The sequence below is a fragment of the Lissotriton helveticus genome, chromosome 6, assembly GCF_964261635.1.
Source record: "Lissotriton helveticus chromosome 6, aLisHel1.1, whole genome shotgun sequence".
Classification (NCBI taxonomy): Eukaryota; Metazoa; Chordata; class Amphibia; order Caudata; family Salamandridae; genus Lissotriton; species Lissotriton helveticus.
In genome coordinates, this window is record NC_136067.1 from 936661858 (window position 1) to 936670596 (window position 8739).

The window sequence follows — 8739 nt, forward strand, 5'->3', positions numbered from 1 at the left end:
GGGCATATTGCAAGGTACTGCCGCAAAAAGGAAGAAAAAGAAGAAGAACCCATGGAGGTGGGCTATGCTCCGCGTGCCATCCTGTATGCCCAAGAGACAGGACCAGCCTTCTATGTAAGTGTCCTAGTGGACAATAAGAAAACCCGTGCATTGTTGGACTCAGGGTGTCGCCATTCCGTGGTAAAGAAAAGTACCCTATCCCCTTCTTCTGTACTCTTGGATCGTACAGTCCGTATTAAATGTGTACACGGGAATGTACGTACCTATCCTCTAGCCAAGGTCACATTAACAACAGATAAGGGTACCCAGTTACAATGCGAGTTAGGGGTTCTCCCCGAGTTACCTGAACCCCTTATCATAGGGACTGATAACAAATGGTTCTCCACTCTGATGTCGGAAGTCTTAGGAACGCAGTGTCAGAATGGGGTCCGCGAGGGACTGTTAACCGAAGAACCCTGGGCCACCGATACCAACTTCAGGGCGGCCCAGCTAAACGATGCTTCCTTGGTAACTGCTTGGCAGAATGCGCAGGATAACAAAGGACTGAATCAACTCACCTACCCCTGTTTTATTGAGCAAAACGGTCTCTTGTACAGAGTAGGACAGGACCAGGCCACTCCCCAGTTGATAGTGCCAACCATGTTTCGCGAACAAGTGATGTTTTATGCTCACGCTCACCTTTTAGCTGGCCATTCTGGTGCAGAGAAGACCACTAATTCCATCATAGAACACTTCTATTGGCCAGGGGTTTATGCCCAAGTAAAGAAATACTGTCAGGAATGCCAGATTTGTCAGAAAAGGAATCCTTACATACCTCCTAAAGTTCCTCTTGTCCCTCTTCCAATCATAGGGAAACCGTTTGAAAGAATAGGCGTCAACATCATAGGGCCTTTGCCAAAATCACACAGAGGGTATCAATACGTCATGGTGGTCGTTGACTACACGACGCATTACCCCGAGGCGTTTCCCTTGAGGGCAGCCACGACTAGTGCCATTTCTCAAAAGCTGGTTGAATTATTTGCCAGAATGGAAATTCCCCAAGGATATCATCACAGACCAGGGGACCCCATTCGTTTCTCGTCTTATGAAGCAAGTATGTGCTCTCCTGAACATAAAACATCTACGCACTTCGGTATATCACCCACAAACCGATGGCCTAGTCGAGCGATACAACGGTTTGATAAAGACCACCTTAAAGAAACTGTTGTCGGGAGACGGCAAACAGTGGGATCAACTTCTTCCGTTGGCCCTTTATGTGCTAAGAAGTCAGTACCAAAGCAGTCTAGGGACTTCACCCTTCGAGTTATTGTTTGGGAGGAAGCCCCGTACGCTGTTAGATATAACTAGAGACAGCTGGGAGAGGACAGGGTCCCAAGATGCTGAAGAGTTGTTAGACTACTCCCAGCAATTGAAGACTAGGTTACACAGGCTAAGGACTTTGTCCTATGAAACATTAGAGAAAGCACAAGGAAAACAAAAGACCTTTTATGATAAAGGTAAGAAATGGAGAGAGTTAAACCTAGGTGACTGGGCTCTTGTTCTTCTTCCTACGTCTACCCATAAACTCCGCAAGGAGTGGCAAGGCCCGTTTCAGGTTGTAAGAAAAATAGGGAGGACCACGTATGCCCTGAAGTTGTCTCCTTTCCGAACCCAGATTTACCACATTAATATCTTAAAAAAGTGGTTGGGTCCCCCTCCCCGAACCCCGGTAACAGTGTCCTTAACCACAACACCTACACATACCATCGACCACGCGGTCGTGAATCCAGACCTTCCCGAACCTAGGAAGAAAGAACTGAAGGGTCTATTGTTGGAACATCAGTCCATTTTCTCAGACCAACCAGGTCAACCCTCCCTAGCTGAACACCACATTCCGACCATTCCGGGGGTGACTATAAAACAAAAACCATATAGAGTCCCAGAATCCCGACGGGCATTGATAAAAGAGGAAGTCCAGAAAATGTTAGAGGCAGGGATCATAGGACCATCTAAGAGTAACTGGTCCTCTCCAGTGGTACTAGTACCAAAACCAGATGGTAGCAAGAGGTTTTGTACCGACTTCAGAGCAGTGAATAAAGTCTCCAAACAAGATGGGTATCCTTTACCAAGAGTCGATGAAATGATAGAGCGCCTTGGTGAGGCACAATACATAACAACCATTGACCTCACCAAAGGATACTGGCAGGTGCCCCTTTCCCCACAAGATCAGGAAAAGACAGCCTTCACAACACCAGACGGTCTGTTTCATTTCACAGTATTACCCTTTGGCCTACATGGGGCTCCTGCAACATTCCAACGTCTTATGGATACAGTGTTAGCACCATACTGCCACTTTTCTGCGGCCTACCTGGACGATATAGTCATTCATAGTCCGGATTGGCAAACCCATTTACACCACTTGGGATTGGTCCTAGAGGCATTGGAAAAGGCAGGTCTTCACATAAATTCTAAAAAGTCACGCCTAGCCTTTACTCAGGTCAAATATCTAGGATACATACTGGGTAATGGTCAATTGTATCCCCAACAAGAGAAGGTAAAAGCCATTCAATGCCAGAGCTTTCCCAATAACAGGCGGGATCTCCGGGCCTTTCTGGGCTTGGTTGGTTATTACCGACGCTTTATCCCTCACTTTGCCTCTATCTCAGCTCCTTTGACAGATCTATTGAAGAAAACAGCTACTTCATCCCAGTTCAAACTCCCCTCCTCTCAAGCCCAGGCTGCTTTTCAGGCCCTAAAAGATGTCTTGTCCTCGTCCCCAGTCCTAATAACACCCGACTTTGAAAAACCTTTCTATTTACAGACTGATGCTTCAGGGGTTGGGTTGGGCGCTGTCTTGTCACAGCATGATCATGAAGGGAGAGAAAGACCCATCCTATACTTGAGTAGGAAGCTTTTTCCTAGAGAGACAGCCTACCCCATGATTGAAAAAGAATGCTTGGCTGTGAAATGGAGTATCGAAAAGCTTCGCTATTACCTAGATGGTCGTCATTTTACGCTGTTTACAGACCATGCCCCTCTGCAGTGGCTACAGCGGAATAAAGGCCGAAATGATTGCATCCTCCGTTGGTTCTTGTCCTTGCAACCCTATGATTTTGATGTGTGCCACAGAAAGGGCTCTGAGCAAACGAATGCTAACTACTTGTCCCGTTATCCGCTTTCCCCCGAACGGGAAAAGTCAGGGGGGGATGTGTCAGGGGGTCCCCTGCTCGGCCCAGGCTGAGCTAACAGATTCTTCGTCTCATCTACAGGCGGACTGCTACGGGCCCTTTAAGAACAGCCTTTGCTTTCAGGCGGATGGCCTCGCCCCCGGACCACCTGACTTTGTCGGCCTATCCGGTTCAACCTCTCGTGTTATGAGGGAAGACCTGGAAGACGCCAACGCTCGTGGGCCCAGGAGGACTCTTCGTAGGAGGAGGACGTGAAACGCCAGGAGAACGACGCCAGCAGAACAGAGGAAGGCGAGAGCAACACGATGGGACCGGGAGTCGAGAAAAACGCGGCGGAGCCCTTCACGAGAGCCGACACCGGGTGCGGAGAAGGCGCCAGGAGAAGACCGGAGGAGAACCAGACGGCGGAAACGGCAGTAGCGGAAAAGCCAGGAGGCCAACGTTATCGTGTCTCGCCCAGCCACGCGAAGGAGGACGCGTGGCTTCTCCAGGTGCGTGCTCGTTTGAGTTCTCTGTTACGATTCAAGAGGGGAGGGACAGGGTAGGCATCAGGAGGGACCGCCTGGGCACCGTGTTTTCTCTGCACTATACACGGGTCTCTGTTACTCATTACCGTGTTACTGATGGTGGTGGTTCTGGCTATTCCCTCACACTCCCCTTTCCTTGCAACTCTCTAAAAACACGACCAGCCCACTAAAGCCTCGTTGTTTTCTTTCCTTTTATGCGCTGGAAACCGGGAACACAACCCATGGGACGGAACCTGAAGAACACGGAGAAAAGGATCCCGGACCCCTAATCCTTTATGTTTTGCAAAGTACTGTGTTTTGAACTCTCAATAAAAGAGTTCAACGGTCACCCTCCAGTATTGGCTCCTTCCTTCTTGTGACCCAAAGGTGACAATCCCCTACGGGGAATTTCTGAGACTCAGGCAAAACTGCACAGCAGATAATGAATTTATCAAACATAGTCAACAGGCTATCAGCAGATTTCAAAACTGGAAATATCCCACAAAAGTCATTGAAAAAAGTCTGGAAAGAGTCATGACCCAAAAGCGAAAAGACATCCTTAATACAAACAAAAGGAAAGATGAAGAACTAGAGAAAGCACCTAGAAGGATGATTACCAAGTTCAGTGCAGAAAACAACAAACTAATAAGAATCATGAAAAAACATTGGGGAATTCTAAAGCTGGATCCTTCCTTATAAAAGATCATAGGAGGCCATCCCAATATAACTTACCAACGGGCAAGAAACATCGGAGACAGAATCGTACATAGTCACTTTCAAGAAACCCCAAATAAAGCATGGCTACAAAGGGAGGGCTTTTGGCCTTGCAAACAATGCAAAGTATGCAAAATAGCTACCCCAGAAAAGAGATCGAAATTTAGAAATAGAAGTAAATGGAAAATAAAACAACATCTTACCTGTAAAAGTACATTTGTGATATATATGGTGGAATGTCCATGTAAAAAACACTACATAGGGAGCACCACCTTTGAGGTGAAAAAAAGAATTCTGGAACTTGTCCGTGCCACAATCCATAAAGATCGCACTAGTGCAATTGCAAGACATATGGAAAAACACCATGATGGCAATTGTGAGACATTGAAATACTGTGCCCTGGAACAAATCCCAGCATCGGAAAGAGGTGGAGATCGAACAAAACTCCTCCGACAGAAGGAATCAAAGCATACTGTTAGATTCAGAACCTTAGATCCCAGAGGGTTAAATCAAAATGAAGAACTTTATGTACATATTTAATGCAAATCCAACACCTAACCAAAAAAGACCCAAACCACAATGAAATCACTGCTCAGCTGAGAGCGAAAACGAAGATAGGATACTGAATGAACATTCCAATCATAGGGGAACAAAGAGTATTAAACTCTATAAATACCCCGAATCTCCTGAGACAAAAACTGTCAGAGATATCTGTAGTGAATAAATGAGTATATAATGACTCACTAGAGAGTAGAAATGATTATACATTGTTTATTTTAGACACTAAAGTCTATGCGAATACTTTGCCTCTGCATAAATTGTTTTAAACTCACTTATTGCACTTATAACAGAGCACTGTTAATTTTGGAACTTACATGTTTGTAAGTGTTAATGAAATGTAGAATCACACCAACCACAATGCACTTCACCATAAACAGGAAGTAACTGTGTGCCTATAGAGATAAAAGAAATCTGTTTCAAGTGCTGCACATCCCGTGATCAAGCCTTGTGTAAAGGCAAAACGCGTTGGGCAAGACAAGCTTCTGAAACAAAGCCGCTTTAAGCTTCCAATAAACACGAGTGAGGGCGTTTTTAAAACAATCTGTGGATTGAACTGTGTTAATATATATATAAATATATATATTCACTGAAAAAACCATAGGTTTCACACCAGTTATAGTTAGGAATTAGCATTTAAAAAACCTATGAAATTCACTGAAAAAACCATAGGTTTTACACCAGTTATAGTTAGCTGGAAGTTTTACTCGCATAAAACCCTTGAAATTCCCATGTTATAGTTAGTTGGACTCACTATAACTTGCGCGTGCAATGCACTGCTGATGACGTCACATATTACATCACTCATGACATGGTCAGTGACATCACTCATGACATCACTGATGACACCATCCAGTGAATGTGTGTCTTTCTGAAAAATAAATATTAGTGAGTAATGTTTAAATATTTAAATATATGTATTATTGTTTCACTTTCTGTATAAGTGGCTGCATGGGTTGGTGAGTAGGTACATGTGTATGTATATGGGTTATTAGATGTTTTTCTTAGTATTAGTATGAGTGTTTGTATGGTTTGGTGGGGGTATTACTTAGCACATAGATGCATGAATTACTGACTCTCTCTTTGTATGTGTTTTGAAGACAGCATATGTGCAGGACTGTATGGGTGGATGAGTGTGTATATGTGTGTGTTAGTGAGTGAATGACTGTCTCACTAGTGTCTTTATCAGTAACTACATATGTTTTAATCTAGTATATGTGAATATTGATGTATATAAGTGAGTATATGTGAGAGTGAGGGATTCTAAGAGTTCCTGTTTAAATTACTATGTGTTTCTATAAGTGATTGTTTAAGAGAGTAAGTATGTGTAAGTTTCCTTAGAAGTAAAGTGGTAGTGTGTGTATAGCTATATATGCAAATGAATAGATGTTCAATAGTTTATTTGCATGTGTGAGTATGTGTGTGAGTAACTTTTGGATGACTGTCAGTGTGTAACAGGATGTATAGGTGTATCACTACATATGATGAGTGAGTAAATGTATGAGTGACTATATAGAACTGTTGGTGAATGAGTGGATGTATATATAGATGGTGGAATTATTGAATTGGTTGTTGTAACTGGTATGGGTATCTCCATTTTGTTTGAAAATTTTAGTTTCTATTTTTGAATATGTGTTTCAAGGGTTACATTACAGTGAAAGGAGGTCTGTCACTTTGTCACAATGATGGTGTCATCAGTGATGTCATGAGTGATGTCACTGACCATGTCATGAGTGATGTAATATGTGACGTCATCAGCAGTGCATTGCACGCGCAAGTTATAGTGAGTCCAACTAACTATAACGTGGGAATTTCAATGGTTTTATGCGAGTAAAACTTCCAGCTAACTATAACTGGTGTAAAACCTATGGTTTTTTCAGTGAATTTCATAGGTTTTTTAAATGCTAATTCCTAACTATAACTGGTGTGAAACCTATGGTTTTTTCAGTGAATTTCAAAGGTTTTTTAATAGCAAATCTTTATAGTTATAAAAAATAATAAATTTTAAAGCGAATTTTATATTGTATAATTATGTCATTTTAAAAAAAAAAAATTAATTTTTCACCCCGGGGCGCTCCCGGGGCGCGTACCGGTGAACGCACGGGTAAGCGCAATGTTACGGCGCTCCCCGGGGTGCGTACAGATGAGCGTTCCGATAGCGCTATTGCCGCGAACGAAAACAACATCGTGACGTATCGCGTAGCCGCCACGTCTTGCGTCATAAGACACGTATCGCGTAGCCGCGAGATGCGTCTTATGACGCACCGCGTCAGCGCACCCAGAAGCGCATACGATCGCGCAACGTAAGCGCCCCGATGCGCTTACGATACACGCCCCGGGACGCGCTCCAGGGCGCGTAGCGTAAGCGCGTCAAGCCATGTGACTTTAAAATAACACTTTTCATTGGTTCAGAACTTTTTTTTTCCAAATTGTGTGAAACCCACCCATTTCTCTCAGTATTGCTTTGTACTTGGAGAGAGCAAGAGCTGTTCTGTGTTCTGTCTTCATCTCCTACTTTCCTGATCTACAGCAATGGCTGCAAGGGAGTCATCCAGCAGTGATTCCGATGGATTTTTGGATGAGGACCTTCCTCACCAGAAGAAAAAGGACCATTTCATCTGGAAATTCTATGACATCCCTGAAGGACAAAAAAAAGTCAATGCTCCAAAAGTAACCTGCAAAATATGTGGCAGTACTTTATCCAGAGGCAATCCTCTAAAAAAATATAGCTTCGGAAATGCCAATTTAATCAGGCATGTCAAAGGAAGACACCCAAAAAACTTTGCCAGGGAGAGTGTCAGCGAGCTGGCACGGAATTTACTCACAGATGGCGGCAGCACCTCCACTGGTGGAGCAACACCTTCGGGACCACTCCGTAGAAGAATGGTCCCTAACATACAGCCGGTGTTTGCAGGCATCAAATTTTTGTGCACGCAGTGTGACGAACTGCTCTGCTATGGGGAGCAGAGTGTTGAACTGATTGCCAAAAAGAAACAGGAACACCGCTGCCCTGCCAGTCCCTAAATTTTCACATTTTTTTGCTCCTGTTGAGCAGTTTTGGAATCCTTGTTTTTGTTTTTCCCCTGAAAAAAATCCCAAAAAATATAAAATCTTTTTAAAAAGTCAAAAAAAATATAAAACAACAAAAAGAAGAAAAAAACAGTTCTTTTTAGAACTACCTTTACTTTATAAAAATAAACCTATATTTTTAAAGAATCTGTGTCAATCTTTTTTCTGCAGGGTACGCGTACCGGTACGTGCACCGGGGCGCGCACCGGGGAGCGCACAAAAAAAAAAAGAAAAAAAAATGAATGAAGGAGTTAGCATGAGGGAAGAACACAAAGAGAGTAATGTTAAGAGAAATAGAGCTAGAGGGAGAAACACAGAGGGATTGTTTACTACATAGTTAAAAACAGACAATGTGTAATAGGGTGAAAATGAGAAAAGTAAAATCACTAAAGGAGCGAAAGAAGGGAAGAGAGAGGAAGAACACTAAACTAGAGATAGTGGGAGAATGTGAGTGGGTGTTGAAAGAAAACGATAGGACAGAAAAAAATTGAGAATGAACGGTAGTGGCGTAACTGGGATAAATGAATAACGGTGAGGGAGGGTAAGAAAAGACCAGTTAGTATAAGTAAAGAGGGGTGAAAGACAGTGAAAAATTGAATTAGGATAAGAGATGGGGAGTGACAAACACAAAGGACAGAGAAAATAAAGGTAACAGTACCTGAATGGAATGTGTGTGTGTATGTGAAGTGTGTGTGTGGGGGGATTTGTTTCTGTGTATGAGGTGT